This window comes from Panicum hallii, chromosome 1 (assembly GCF_002211085.1).
Source record: "Panicum hallii strain FIL2 chromosome 1, PHallii_v3.1, whole genome shotgun sequence".
Classification (NCBI taxonomy): Eukaryota; Viridiplantae; Streptophyta; class Magnoliopsida; order Poales; family Poaceae; genus Panicum; species Panicum hallii.
The window spans coordinates 56,632,868-56,647,526 of NC_038042.1; the positions used below are offsets into that span (position 1 = coordinate 56,632,868).

At 43.8% G+C, this 14,659-nt stretch overlaps 1 long non-coding RNA gene across 3 annotated transcripts; it reads right to left on the reverse strand.

Annotated features, from left to right (window-relative positions):
• Positions 1-9,892: 9,892 nt before the first annotated feature.
• Positions 9,893-14,037, reverse strand: LOC112879462. 3 transcript variants are annotated; one of them, XR_003226076.1, is made up of 3 exons: positions 13,547-14,037; positions 10,779-11,989; positions 9,893-10,142 (listed from the first exon to the last, which is right to left on the reverse strand). It is a non-coding gene; the product is annotated as an uncharacterized LOC112879462 (long non-coding RNA). The 3 variants fall into 3 exon arrangements; XR_003226075.1 differs by having other exon boundaries at positions 10,779-12,872; XR_003226074.1 differs by lacking the exon at positions 13,547-14,037 and having other exon boundaries at positions 10,779-13,535.
• Positions 14,038-14,659: the final 622 nt, after the last annotated feature.

The following is a 14,659-nucleotide window of genomic DNA, read 5'->3' on the forward strand; positions in this document are numbered from 1 at the left end:
TACATTGCTGTACACATATATGTGTTACTTGCGGTTATGGCTTTAATACTTTGGTGAAGTTATGTATACATGAAGTTATGGCTTAAGGGAGAAGTTATTTATTAGGGAGAAGATCTCTATTACATATGTGTGAAAATGTCTGAGAATTCAAGGAGAAGTTATTTGCTTATATACATGAAGTTAGCTAACAGCTAAAGGGAAAGAAAGTTAACAGAATCAGCTTGATACTGTTTCGTGCACTACAATTTTTGCACTGATATAAATTAGTTCCATGAGCAAATATGTTTTCCCATTTTCCAGGTGCCCAAGCTTGTGTCAATTAGCTTATGAATTCAGCATTCCGAGAATATGCTACTAATCTAGGTTGAAGCATTTCGCCATGTTGCGTTCAAGGATATTCATGGAGATCTTTATGATAGCATGCTGGAATATCTGGAAACAAAGGAATGCATTGATATTTGAGGGCATCACACCATCCATTAACTCCTGGACCTGCCACACAAGAAAAGAGGCCAAGCTGCAATCTCATAGACTGGGTCAGCTCTGAAGTGTCTTTATCTCTGGAGATTGTATCATCCCCATGCTTTGTACAGCTTGTTTTCCTTCTTCTTTTACTAATTTGCCACTTCGCGAATTACTGGTCCGATAGCGGAGGCCCTGGGGATCAGTTTTATTCATATCAAGTTTCTGTACTTCTCTGTGGGGCCCTACTTGCTATTACCTGTGTTCCACGCAATATGGTTACTGCAAATATTCTGATGCCATAATATCCTATTCTTGCAGATAACATTCTTACATTAGTTAAGGTAGTTAAGGAATCAATTCAAATACAATTGTTTCCAACTGCTGAGCCTAAGCTTAGATTCTGGTGTGATCAAGGCAGTTAAAATTTTCTACTGCTTTCTAGCTGCCATATCATGAACTTAGAACATGGACAATATATTAATGATGCATGCCTAGTTGATAGAGAACAAAGGGAATTCATTTCAATATTTATATATGATGTATATCCTGTGGCCATGTAAACACATCATTTTCTATATGCTTTGCTGAATAAGCTGTTTGAGCTATCCAATGGCTGTGGGTGTTTCAAGTACTCATTCTGTTGCTAGCTGCACCAGTTGGTGGTTGGATATTGCCGTTAATTGAAGACCACTGCACTACATGTATGCAAGGACTGATTGACATGCAAATGCAAACAGTTTGTTGGAGAGGGACCTGACACTGAGAGGGGTTTTCTAACTACCTTAGAGGGAGGGTTTTCCTGTCCCTTTCATCTTATTTGCTCTCAACCAACTCTGATGAATTAGGCCACTGCATGGCCTAATATATCGTTATCCAGGCAAGCACTGAATACTCAAATATATCGTATGTTCAAATCACCATTTCAAAGTTGACAATAGAACATACAGAATAGCAGACCTGCATGATCTTTGTCGACAATAGAACATACAGAATCCAGACAATACAACACTCAGATAAACATGTATGTAGATAGTAAGTTTGCTCTGACAACAGAGTGCATCAAACAGACATGATCTTTGTCGACTATAGTCCATTCGGAGAACAAGCAAACAAACAATCACAGCCACGAATACACTGCTCCTAGACTGAAATATAGGTACATGCAACAAGTACATAGTTCAGCTTGAATAAGGTCTAGTTTGCATTATTGTTGTCCCCCCCTCGCCGGCGCTTCTCTAGGATCTCTCTCTGCATGCCTAAAAAGTACTCACGGGCAACATCAGAGAAGGAGCTAAGATCCATCATCATGATCTTGCTATCATGTTCCAGCCTTTGGTACTCCAATTGCTCGCGCTGGATCCGAGTTTGCTCTTCCTGTAATGCAAGCTGCCGCCTCGTAGATTCTTCCTTTAATGCAAGCTGACGCTCTTGCACCTGCTTGTATTCGCTGGCCCACATAGCTTCTTGCTGGTTTTTCAGTTCCTTGTTCTTGGCCATTTGTTGAAACAATTCAATGCAGGCAGATGATTCGGACGATTGCTTGCCTTCAGAACGTCTCGTTTTTTTGGCTTTGTCTCGACCAATAGGCCTACAAAGCTCCCCTGCTCCATCATGGAATTCCTGACCTTCTTCAGCATTCCGTGCTTCTCTGTCCCCTGCAGAATCTGCTCCTTTGGTTGCAATCCAATCTTCCCATTTCCTAGTGTTCCTTAGAACAGTCCAGCAATGCATGAACTGGAAAGGCTTGCCAACCTGTCCAAGGAATAGCTGAAGCGCATCTTCGATCTGCATAAGCAAGTCAGCAACTTAAATTAAGTGCACATGTATGATTACGGGATGGTTGTGCCCTGATAAAAGTATGTTACAAAGTTAGTACCCTGTCTTCTTCAGTTTTCCCACTCTCCCTTCGCCGATCAACCTCCGCCTTTTTACCGCAGAAACGGGCTGTGTCCTTGGAAATGTTATGCCATCGGGTTGCCAAAGAGTCGGGTGTGCGGGGGACTCTGAACTTGTTGTTCTCATTGTAGTACTTGGCAATGCGCTCCCAGTAGGTTTCAGCAGTCTGATAGGCGCCAACGATAGGATCTCGGCTCACATTTAGGTACGCGGAGCATAGTGCTTTGTCTTCTGCGGTAGAGTACGACGGACCCCTTGAAGAAGAAGCTTTCGATTTTGTCCTTTTGGTAGAGCGTCCAGGTGGGCTGGGAATTGGCTCATTGAAGGCAGGATGTATGTGCGCGCTAGGTTCAGGAAACACAAACTGTTGGGACGCAGTTTGGTTGGGCCAAGGCTGAGGCGACCCAAGTTGTGGGAGCAGGGGAGACAGGTGCAAAGTTGTCATGTCGGAAGAATGCGGTGGCGGCGGCATAGGATCGAGGTCAAAGGCTGGTGTGTATGGTGGGTACTGGGGGGTTTGGTTACCACCACAGAAGGTGTCGGTACGCGCATCCATTGGAGAAGTTGAGCCGGTTGAATGATTTCTGTAACATTGAATGTCAACAACGTACATTAGTACAAGTAAGATGAATAAAGATATCGCAGTCTATGTAAGTAGTGTTCTAAACTAGCAAATGCTGAGTGCAAATCAGGAACATGTTCAGATTCTTTTGTACCCTATAAATCCATCCAAATTAGGATACGAATTAGGATACGAATTAGACGCAATTGTCGCTTTGATGCAACTGATTCAGTACTTTACAGACTAGTTCCTAATAATGATTTCCGCAGGAGTACTGACCCAATTTGACAGGGCTACACAAGGAACACAGCTGAACGCAGGAGTAGTGACCCAATTACAACAATTATATTTTTTTTATTTATTGTTCATCATCGTATTTTTCCTACTGAAAACAAGAACTAATAAAATAAATATGAATATAAATTAGCAGAGAAGGGCATTGGCAAGTGTGTCTCTTGTCTTACGCTAACTACCGAAAGACGGTGACCATTGAAAAAGTACATGTGTAGGAGTAGTGGAGAGTACTATAATTTGAACTGTGATTTGTGGGTGTGATTTGTGGGGTTGTACTTTGATGCGCAATATAGTATCAGAGAAAAATCTGAATAAGCTTTTGGTTGGGAAGAGTCAATTAGTATTTACTAAAAACTGCAGGCGCGGCGTCCTAACATGGGACCGGTATATTTCTTAAAAGCCATGTTCTTTTCTCATCATGGGCTGTAATGGACTGTCAGTGTTGATATATAACAAAATAGAGAGTTACGATTCTTTTGTACCCTATAAATCCATCCAAATTTTGAGTTTTGCACAAAAGTGAAACTATAAATGGTGTTGCATATAATTTTGATAATGTTCAGTGCACATATTACTATGACAAAAGATCAACATTACAGGGATCTTTATACCAACTTGATCCAAACGCCAAGCTCCATGAACACCAAGATGAAAAGCTACTAGCGGTATAGTAGATAACCTATGACCAAGACAACAAAATTCTACTAGCTGTCATATAAAGTACGACATACAATCGACAATGTAGACAACAAACTAACTCAACACCCTAAACCTAAACATCCAACCTACTCCCTTCTCGCAGCGGTCACTGCTGCGCGGGGGACACAGCGTGCAGGGGTGCCGCGGCTCTTGGCTCGACGGACGCGCGGTCCCCCGGCGCGCCCGGCGCGACCTAGGGGAGCGGCGGTGCGATTCCAGCTTAGGCGAGAACAAGGGGAAATCAAATCAGAGTGCATAGGTGAGACCATTGACATCGTAAGCCACGGATATGTGGAGTTTTGGAACATTCCTACCCGGTCCTTACATGAACTCAAATAAAATCCTAGCTGCTGAGATAGAACTCGGCGCCGGGCGGGAGGAAGGGGGAGCGGAGGACGTAGGTTGCGGCCCGGCATGGCTTGCGTTCCCGAGCTCGAGAGATTTCTCGAGAGCATCTACCGCCTGAGGAGAGAGACGCCCTCACCGAGTGAGACTGAGTCGGATTCGTACCTCGCAGCTGCAGGTGAGGTCGACGAGCTTGAGGATGAAGGTTGCCGCGGTAGATCTAGTGGAGCTGGTGGCGCCTCGCCGCCGACAGGCTCCTTCCGCCCGGCCCGGTCCTCCGACTCATCATCGCGGGGACGAGCTGATTTCGGGGTGCCGTTGAACCCCTCCTCCTGTAGCGACGCCAGACCGCCGCCGCCGCCGCCGCCGCCGCCGCCACCGCCGCTACAGCCGCCGCGCAGTAACTGCCCGTGCGAAGCCCTAGCCTGTCGGTGGCTCAAGTGGTATGCGTCGGTGGCTGGTGCGGGCCGTTACTTCCACTTCAACGGGCTCCTATTTTGCCAAACGGATCCCACCGCTGCTGAGGACTGGACCGGACCGCTTTTTTCAAATTGCAAGGTCCCATAGCGGGGCTGCTGATATCAGTCTGAGAGCGGAGCTGCGTGGGGCGTGGCAGGCCGGAGGTGTGGACGACGCCTGCCTAGACTGCCGTGTCGACGGACTGATCGTCGCATCTCTACGGCCGGAGGTGTGATCTCCGCGGATTTCATCGACGTCCAGTGGCCGGCACCTGTCTATTACTCTATCATGAGAATGAGTGCCACACGATCCAGCATTTTTTTTTGAAGGAATATACATGTATAATTAATCAGAAATTGAAAAATAATGTGAATGGCGGGAGCATGTTTTCTCAGCCCAGGCCGATGGAACTGGAGAGGCTGGCTTTATTTGTCCCTCGGACCTCCAGCCAAGAAAGGCTGGCTCGATGCGAGTGACCCATCTGGGCCCGTCCATCTGCCTGCATTCCTCCAAATCGAATGGGATCGAAATCGAATCGCCGCCGAAGCTTCTCGATTCGTTCCCCACCGCGACGCCTCTCTCCGTCTGTCGCCCTAGCAATGGAGCGGGCGGCGAAGTGGAGAAGGAACGTCGCACCCCCGCTGGGGCTTGGTTCCGTGCGCTTTGCCGCGCCGCCACCGCGGTGGTCCTCCTGATTGGTGTCCCTCCTCCGCTCCTCGAGGTTTCGAAGCTTACGAGGGCGCCGTGTGGAAGGCAGCGGCCTCTCCGCCGATAGATGCCTCCCCGCGGGGCTGCGCGACCGGCCTACGCCTTCGCCGCTTCTCTCCTCACTTCCAGGGCCTAGCAATCGTGAGAGGTGCCGGCGCGTGGGGAGGGGTCTCCGCGGCCGAAGACTCCACTTCTCCGCGCCGCTTAGCCCGCCAACCCTAATGGGGAAGGCGGCGACCTCTCCGCCGCCGCCGCGCCGCCTTCGGGGAGTCGATGCGCAACGGGTGGAGCACGGCGACGGCGTGAGATGCCTTCCGCCGCCTTGCCGTGACGCCTCGGTGGATACGTTGGCTCTGCGATCCCTTGATGGAATGCGTTCTCGTAGTGGTGTTCGATGGACGGGTCGCGACGTGATTCGTGTGCCCTGTATTTGCGTTCGAGTGCCGATTTGGCTATTATCCTTGTTAGGGTTTGGTTCTGTTGGGGCATTTGGCAGTATGTTTGAGTCCAGATTGGCTTCGGGGTTTTTAATTTATTGTGGGATCGGGGTATTTGAGTTGCTGTTGGCCTGATTTCCTGGATTGGAATTGGTCGGGGTTGTCTGCTGGAACAAGTTAGGCATCTTCGTATGGTAATTTCAGTAACCTTGTGGATTCAACTGCCTGGCTGTACTAATTCTTACGATCACTTTGGATGCGGAAGCCATACTGCAGTGTGCATGTTAAAAATTAATCTGGATGGTCTCTGATCTGTCTGAGCAGCAACCTGTTTTCTATAGCTTTATAATTATACTGGCATACTTGATTTTATAGAAATGATTGATCAGTAGATAACACCACCTTTAGTGCTTATGTGGGTTTAAATGGTCGTCCCACGTGGTGGCTGGGCTACGTTCAGAAGAAATCACCTATGAGTCCTGTTTATCCCATTTCAAGGTGGTGGAATAGTGTATTCTCTGGTATGTTGGGTCTTGTAGCTTTATAGTAGTTTTCTTTGAATAATAGATAAAGAATTGATCTGTAATGTAAAGGTGGTGTATACTAAGTTCTGCTTGTTTGAACATTCTAGTTTGAGTTTTTTCTCTCTCCATACTTTGACATTCTGGCGTTTGATTTATAGAGGGAAAAATTGTGGAAAAATTAATGTACAATGCATCAATGGTAGCAATTCTACTTGCTTGGACTGTTGTAGTGAGCAAGCATCATTTTGGTATCTTATAGCAATACTACTCTTATCAATGATATATTTTCATTCCTATTTACTTCTGTCGCAAAATGATTAGTACACATTGGTTTACTATGAGTTCAATGTGAAGGGCTAAAATGACCACGTCTGATTCGCTTCTATACATGCCTTAGATTTCCCATCTTTGTTTTATTCTTGCTGTTATGATAAAAGCAGTAGCATGTTTAGTTAAAGCTAGGGATGCAAGTTATATATATTTTGGGTCATTGGATCGACCCAAAAAGTTAATAAAATAAGCTAGAATAGCATTCTGCATAAATAATTTGGAAGAAAAAATGGACTAGAGTAGCATGTCATCGTAATTAATTAGCTGAGAAAAAAAATACTATTGGGTACCCACTTGCATCCTTAATTAAAGCTGTAGCATGTTTAGCAGTGAAGCGCAGTTGAGATGAATGTGTGGCACGGTTTTAGTCAAACAAGGAAGGATTAGTTTCAAGAGAGCCACGGCTTGAACAAAACATGAGGGAGGAGGCAATAAAGAGATATTTGAAGGATTGGAACACACTGAAAGAATACTGCAGTTTGTATATTAGAAAGTACACAGAACGGTATGCTTGTCTGTCTGAGCGACCACCTCTTAGGTTTATAATTATTCTAATATACTTGATTTGTTGTATTAATGATTGATGACTGATGAGTAGATCATGCCACCTCTAGTGCTTACATGGTTTTAGGGATTGTCACATGGGTGTCTGGGCTACTTTGAGAACAAACCATTTTCAGGTGGTGGCAATAAAGAGATACTTAGAGAATTGAAACACACTGAAAGAATTATCTGCATGAAAATCCAGACATCCATGTGCCCGGACCCTATTGATCCCCTTTTACTACTAATAACTTATTTAATTTGTTATCCTTTTTGTGGCTCGGTTTCGAAACTCAAAGGTTTTGCTGCTACTGCTTTTTGTGGCTCAGTTTCATTGAAACTCTAGAGCTTTTAGTCAATAGCTGATCTATTTTAAGCCTGCCAAAACTAGGTCAATGCTTATTTTACCGTTTATATCAACTTTGTGAGGGTGGAGGTTGGTGATTGCTGTCCAGTTGGCTAATTTAGATAGCATTCCACGTTGGTTTGGTGGGGCCGTGTGTGTGCGTGCACGCTCGCGCGGGTGTGGGTGGTACCTATCGTTCATCCTATGTTCTGGTGGAGCAATTCTTGCCATGCTTTCAGTGATAGCAAAACTGTCGAACTTAAGCCTGCAATGCTTGGTATTTCTGATTTTAGGGTTCTTTGATTGTTCTGGTAGAGCATTTCTTTCCATGCTTTCGCAAGTTACAACAAGTATTAGTATGCAAAACTGTCAAACCTAAGTGTACAAGGGCTAAGCGGTAGTGATAATACTACCTCTTACATGATCTTTTAGTTTGATTTCAAGTAACCTTTATTTCGTGTTTCACATACTAGTACTGCATTGCTAATTTGTTACTTGAGTTCTGATAAAACTGTCGCTTCAATTATGTAACATGAATCTGCTTAAAATGCAAAACTTTTCTATTATATTGCTCTCAAAACTTACAAGATTGCATCAGCACATGCCAAATTGAGTTTTCCTTTTGTTGTGTTATCTAACCAAGTTTCCCTCTGTGGCCTAAACTCTACTATCTGCAGTAGCCTAAACTGCAAGGTTATTTGTGAAGTAATTAGCTTTTCTATTTGACGTTTTTGTTATCACTAACATCTTAGTTGGAGGTTTAGAATATATCCTGTAATCCTATAAGTAGTCCTCAACTCTAGATTGTAGAAATTAGCCCAAAAATATTTTCTTTATAACATATGATATTGCGTGGGGTGTGAGGCTGTATAACAATGTACTGCTCAGTACTTCGTGGATCGGAGAGCCTTGTAATTTGCTGAACATGGAATCCAATCCCTGAAAGTTACTAGAACATACGGGATGTTAGCTGGTCTCTTTATTCTAAATTATTAGTCGTTTTAACTTTTTAAAATTCATAGATTTTTCTATGCATCTAGACATAATATATATGTAGATGCATAATAATATCTAGAAAAACCAAAATGACTAATAATTTGAGATAGAGGGAGTAATTGTTAGCTGCATATAAATAGGTGAGTTGTGGATAATGCCGCAGTGAGCCACCACGACTTACTACTTGTGTGGTCAGTGCGGGTGTTTGTTTACAGAAAGTTGGATTATACCCAACAGGCAACAGCTGATGCTTCCGAATTGCAGGTATCATAAGGCAGCATATACTGTGAAACGAAGGCCAAGCTTACGAATGACACGTAGTAATGGATTCAGGTACGAAAGCATCTCTTTTTCTTTTTGAAAAACTCACATATAGATAATTAAATTCAGAGTACACAAGCGATAATTGATTACATTGAATTAGCATGGTGATATTGCCAATTGACACTGGTCTGTGGACAGCTTCTGAAACTTTTATTGAAAGGTGACCAGAGCAGGTCAGGTGAATGACGCCAGAGTATGCCACAGCTTTAAGATGGCGTTCCCGAACGTTGGCTGATTGCAATGCAAAAACGATCTCAATGGCACCGCATTGACGAGCTCGTTAGTATTAACGCGCAACAGAACAGACGCCCATTTTTCTGGTACGGTCAGTCAGGCATACGTAATTACGTAAGAAAGTCGGTGGATGAGCCTCACTCTAAATTCTCAATTGTAGCCCACCAAGGCTCCTAAATGTACTAATAAAGGACGTAGACAGGTTGAGTTAGCCGGCTAGTCATTTGGGCCGCATTAATGCCCAGATAGTACTTTTGGACACATGAAGCCCACGAAAACCTAAGTGGCCCAATTGAGCCCACTTGAATGAATTTGAGCTTTGAGGGACCTAATTTGGCCCGTTTAGCCACGGCCCTATTTAGCCCACGTTTGGCCCAATAGCTTGGCCCGTTTAACTTACGTGGGCTTTTTGGGCCGTGTTTTTGCGAATTGTGGGTTGTATGGGCCGCGTTTGTGCGTATTGTGGGCCTATTCGGGCCGAATTTAGCCAAGGGAATCCACCAAGCCCATATATGGCCCACATTTAGCTTTTACATGGGCTTTGTGGGCCGTGGTTATGGCAATTGTGGGCCTACGAGGCACGATTGTGGGCGGTTATGTAGCAAAGGGCCTATACTTCGGCCTGTAAGTTTTATTTTCCCCCTCGGCCTAAAAACTAGTACGAAATGCATATAAAGCCTTAGCTGTACGCATCGCAGTTACCGCGACGCGATTAACGTTACACCAGAAATTTGCGATATTCAATTTTGACCTCGTAATAACTAATGAAGCTCATCCTCGTAAGGGAAAAAAACTAAGTATAGTGACTCCTAAATCTATCATACAAAAAAAATACCACATGCAACCAGAACAAATAGAAAGGCCCCCATTACACAAGATTACATGCTGAAAGAAATGAGGTAACCTCAGTACCCAACCCTGCATATAACTACGAAAATAAAGAATCACCATCAATTTTTTTCAACTCCACCATTTGGTTCCTGCAAATGCAGAGATCAAAACAGAGTTAAAGACATGGAATGGAGCAAATCAAATGCAAATTTACAACAAAACATGCAAGAGGGAACGTTATGTTATTGGTCACCACAACAAACTTGTATCTAAGGTTCTCAACATTGTTGATTAATTAAGCTTTGGTATGAAAGGATAGAGGGCTATTAGAAATTCAGAACAGCGGGGAATCCATATTCACTAATGGCAGCACCTTAGAACTTCAATGAACTAGGAAGAAAAAACTTCAGTGAATATGTGTTATTAGAAACTTAGAATATCATGGCAATGTGCTGATGGAGGTACTTCAGAATGTAATGAATAATGATATCATAATCGGGGTACTGCATTTCCAACCTATTACAGATTCAATCAAAGCTAATGTTGCAGAATACTGATATCATAACTCATAATTTTCAGTACTACGGGAGGAGCGAAGATGAAAGATGATTTCTTTTCCTACACATGAAAGTTCGTTTGCTCAAGGAAAAACTAGCACGAATCAGAACAAAGGGGAATGGGCACAGATCAACCATGGTTATATGTGAATCAGAGTAACCCCATTCACGTAGCAATGCTAAGAGTTGTTCTGCCACAGTTGTCACAAAGTAAAAACATCAGAATACCTTGGAATTCGTAGGTTCGCATCAAAGGAGGACGTTCAACTCAACTACCACAAACTGAACCCTTTTTCCCACCAAAAAAAATTCAATCCTCATCATGATTCTATGACGCCTTCTGTAAGATGAAAAATATTACGAAACAAAAGGTAGTTTGGCAGATAAATGAATTAACGGGCAAGAAGAGAAAGAACAGGCTAGCGCCGAGTATCCTAACCCATTCTATATTATCATAGGTGAAAATTGTAAAACAATCAATCATTTTTTTAGAAAAGAAATCAGTGGTTCAAGATGTTTTCACCGTTGTGGTATTGCCTTATAACCTTTATGCTGAAAAATCAAAAGCCGCTGAGCTTGTTATTAGATCAGAAATTGAAGGGTAGTGGGTGCGACAAAAGATCAAAACTATCTCCCACCTCGCACCCCCTGCTTTCACTCTCTTATAGTCTTTGTCCTGTAACCTTTGTAACTTGTTTTATCAAGCTCTTCAGTGACGAAGTATATAAAGCCAGAACATTGCTGGATCTTTCAGCAACAAATTCATAATAGGATAACTACTATGTAAAATGAGGGTCAATCAGGATGTCAGAAGAGGGTAATAGATAAAAAAACTGCGAAAAGAGAGCTTTAGTTTGTGAACCACTATCCTTAACCATTAGAAAAACTGAAAGATGAGGCACTAAGACATACATATCTGCCCTTATGTTTGTTGTCACATCAACATGTTTAGGTTTTATTGCACATCACGAACTTATGCTCCTCGCATTTTTAATAAATTTTATGCGCAATTTTTTTATGCTTAAGGTGGTGACTCTTCATAGCCTACATCCTAAAAGGATGGCACACCATCCATTGCAACCATTCATCAGAGATTAAGATATGAGTCAGCACCTGGTATCTTAAGCTTTCAAGGTGTGACATGTAATGATAGTTGATCCTAGGGATACCAGCAAGAGTATCTGAGGATTATCCTATGGTTGCCATCATATCAGCCATATCCATGAACTTCTGTAGAAACCAGAGAATCTCCTAGCTACTCATTGTAAGAACTTAGGCAGCATGAGCAAGTCAAAATGCATCATGAAAAGCATCATAAACAAAGACTCGAATCTAAGTCATTTGAAGTGTTGAACATACCAAAATGAAATAACAGATCATAAGGCAATTCAATATGTCCCGTCCCACAACCACTGGAATCAGAAAATGGAGTGCAGGACCTACCACGTAAATGAGGGTCAAACAGGATATCACCATCAGTGTGCTCATGGACTAGAAAAAAAATTACATCATTTGCCAATAAAATATTGCAGCATTGGATGGACATGAAAATTACCAACCATTGACTAAACCTCGAGTTCCCAAAATTTATCTGATTAAGAAAAGGTTGACTATCTTTTGAACAACACAAAATCTTCAACCCTTAAAATAGGTAGGATAGTTCTTAACCATAAAACACCCAATAGGATTCTTCTATCACCCCGTTTATGAAGAAGTAGGCATCCCATAGCAGATAAGCATGTATTGATGAAAGAACACCATGGTAGATACAGTTGCGTGGTAAGCAGTAACTTAATGAGCCATAAAAGAAGTGGAAACAAAAAAGAAAGAAAAGAAGGGGAAAATGAGAAGACCAGAAGTGAACTCATAAAGCCTGGTTATTTGGGTGCATCTTACATGCAAGTTTCCGTAAAAGAAAATATACTTTATCATGTAGTTTACATCGAAATTATGCATATGCAATCTGCCAACCAAAATCAACAGCAACACTCATGAATGCTTTCAAACGCACTTTGCACATTGCCGTAGCGGTAAATAAGAATGAAAACGTGACATGTGAGAGAAATTTTGAAATAGAATTGCCTAAATGATACCACTCCAACAATTAACCACAGGCAAAGTAATACCAGTGAATAGACTAATTCTTACAATTCACCACTAGAAATTGAAGTCCATTTTTTTTGTCAATCTTTTTGATTTTTTTTGGTTAATCTTATCAGAAGTATAATGCAATTATGAAAGCAGGGCAGAAAATGCTCCACCTAGATGTGCTGACCAAACATTTGAATCACACAACATGAAGTCTTGGTCCAAGTATATCTCCTAAAACCAAGGAAACCCCGAAAAAAGTTATAAATGGACAAATTTAGCACCTAGAATACCAACTTCAATTGAAAGACCTACTATACAAGACAATTTAATTAGTAAACCTCAATTTCTTTCAGATCTTATTAAGCCACATGAAAGTTACAGTAAAGGCCAAAATATTTGAAATAGAGCATATCAGTATAAGTATCACAGTATAACTTGCAGAAAACAGGCTAGTGGTCACTGTTCAGCACACTTGGTTGGGCTTTTTGACAAGGTTCATTCCTCCATCCTAGGTTCAATTTTTGGCTTAAAACATTTCAAAGTGTCTATTCCTTGCAGTTTAATAGTCAGAATTACGAGATTTGTTTCACTTTCCACTTACCCTTCATTATCCATGTATTCTACATTTCAAGGTACAGTAATAAAGCAGGAGAGTGTGCCTAACATACAGCCTAATGGAAACCCTAATACAGTCCTGACTAATTTGAACCTAAGAGCACACAGCCGATTTAGCAGCCAAATGCAACAGCAGGACACACAAATCACGTCACAAACAACAAATCAACTTAATTGGAAGCCAAACATCCCGCCCTAGCGACATAAGCCCGCAACGAAATCACCACCATCGTTTGAGGACAACAATTCTAGCACCAGACAAACAGCGGGTTCCAGAACGCAGAACGTACCAGCGGAGACGTCACGGCAAGGCGGCGGGGTCGCCACGCGCGCGACCTCCAGCCGCACCGCGGCCACGGCGCCACGCGGAGGCGTAACGTGTAGTCCCTGTGGGTCTACAGCTGCGCCACGACCACGAGGCGACAGCCTAGAGGCCGCCTCCTTCCTTCCCCCACCGATCGCGCCCCTTCGTTAGGGTTTGGATCCTCGAGGAGGGAGGACGAGCAGGAGGGGAGGAGGAGATGGCGAATGGCGCCGCGCTGCGGCGCAGGGACGTATGGGAGGGAGGAGCCAGCGCCGGCGGCGCGGAACCCTTGGCGACCGCTCGCTCCATTGCTTGGATTTGGGGGGGATCGGGAAGGACACGGTGGTGGTGTGTGGCCGCGCCCGGAAGAGGAATGGGAGGGAGGGAGGCGTACGAGAGAAGCTTCGATTCGATTTTGGTTGAGGTGGGGCCGTGGGGGCGGCGTGCCGGCGTGGGGCTAATGGGGAACCGTCGATGCAGGCCCAGGTCCCAGCAGCGCAGGTACGTGTTACAGATCCCTACTGTCTTTTGCAGATCCCAACTCTTTATATAACACTGGCAATCCGTATAGAGAACAATCACGCACCAATTTGGTCTGCAGCACTGTTTATATAACAACGCAAAAGCAGAACAGCAAAACAAAACAGAGAACTAGATAGGTGATTTTCCCTCAAAAGAAACAAAACAGAGAAGTGATTTCAGAGCTCACACGAACGGGTTCTACATTGGCAGCAGCTTGAGCTTGTCACCTTTCTATCGGTCGTTGGGCGGGAGGGGTGGGGGGCGCAAAGGTGCAAAAGCCACCAAAGGACTTTCAGTAGGATAAGGGAACGTAGGAGCAGCAATGCAGCATCACTCTGAAGATTTCAGATGCAAACGATTTTGGCATTGCGAGATGCTCGGGTGGCTGGAAAGGACGACCTCGCATGGCGTACAGGAGTCAGCATCTGCAGAGACAAGAACAGCGCGCAACTAGATTAGATATTACAAGGTCTCCGAAGCCACGGACCGATCCGGACAGGGATGAAGCTCCTTGCCTCTCATCGTTGTGCACAGCGACAGTGCGCGAAGCTAGAGCAAAATGAAGAGGGGTGCAACA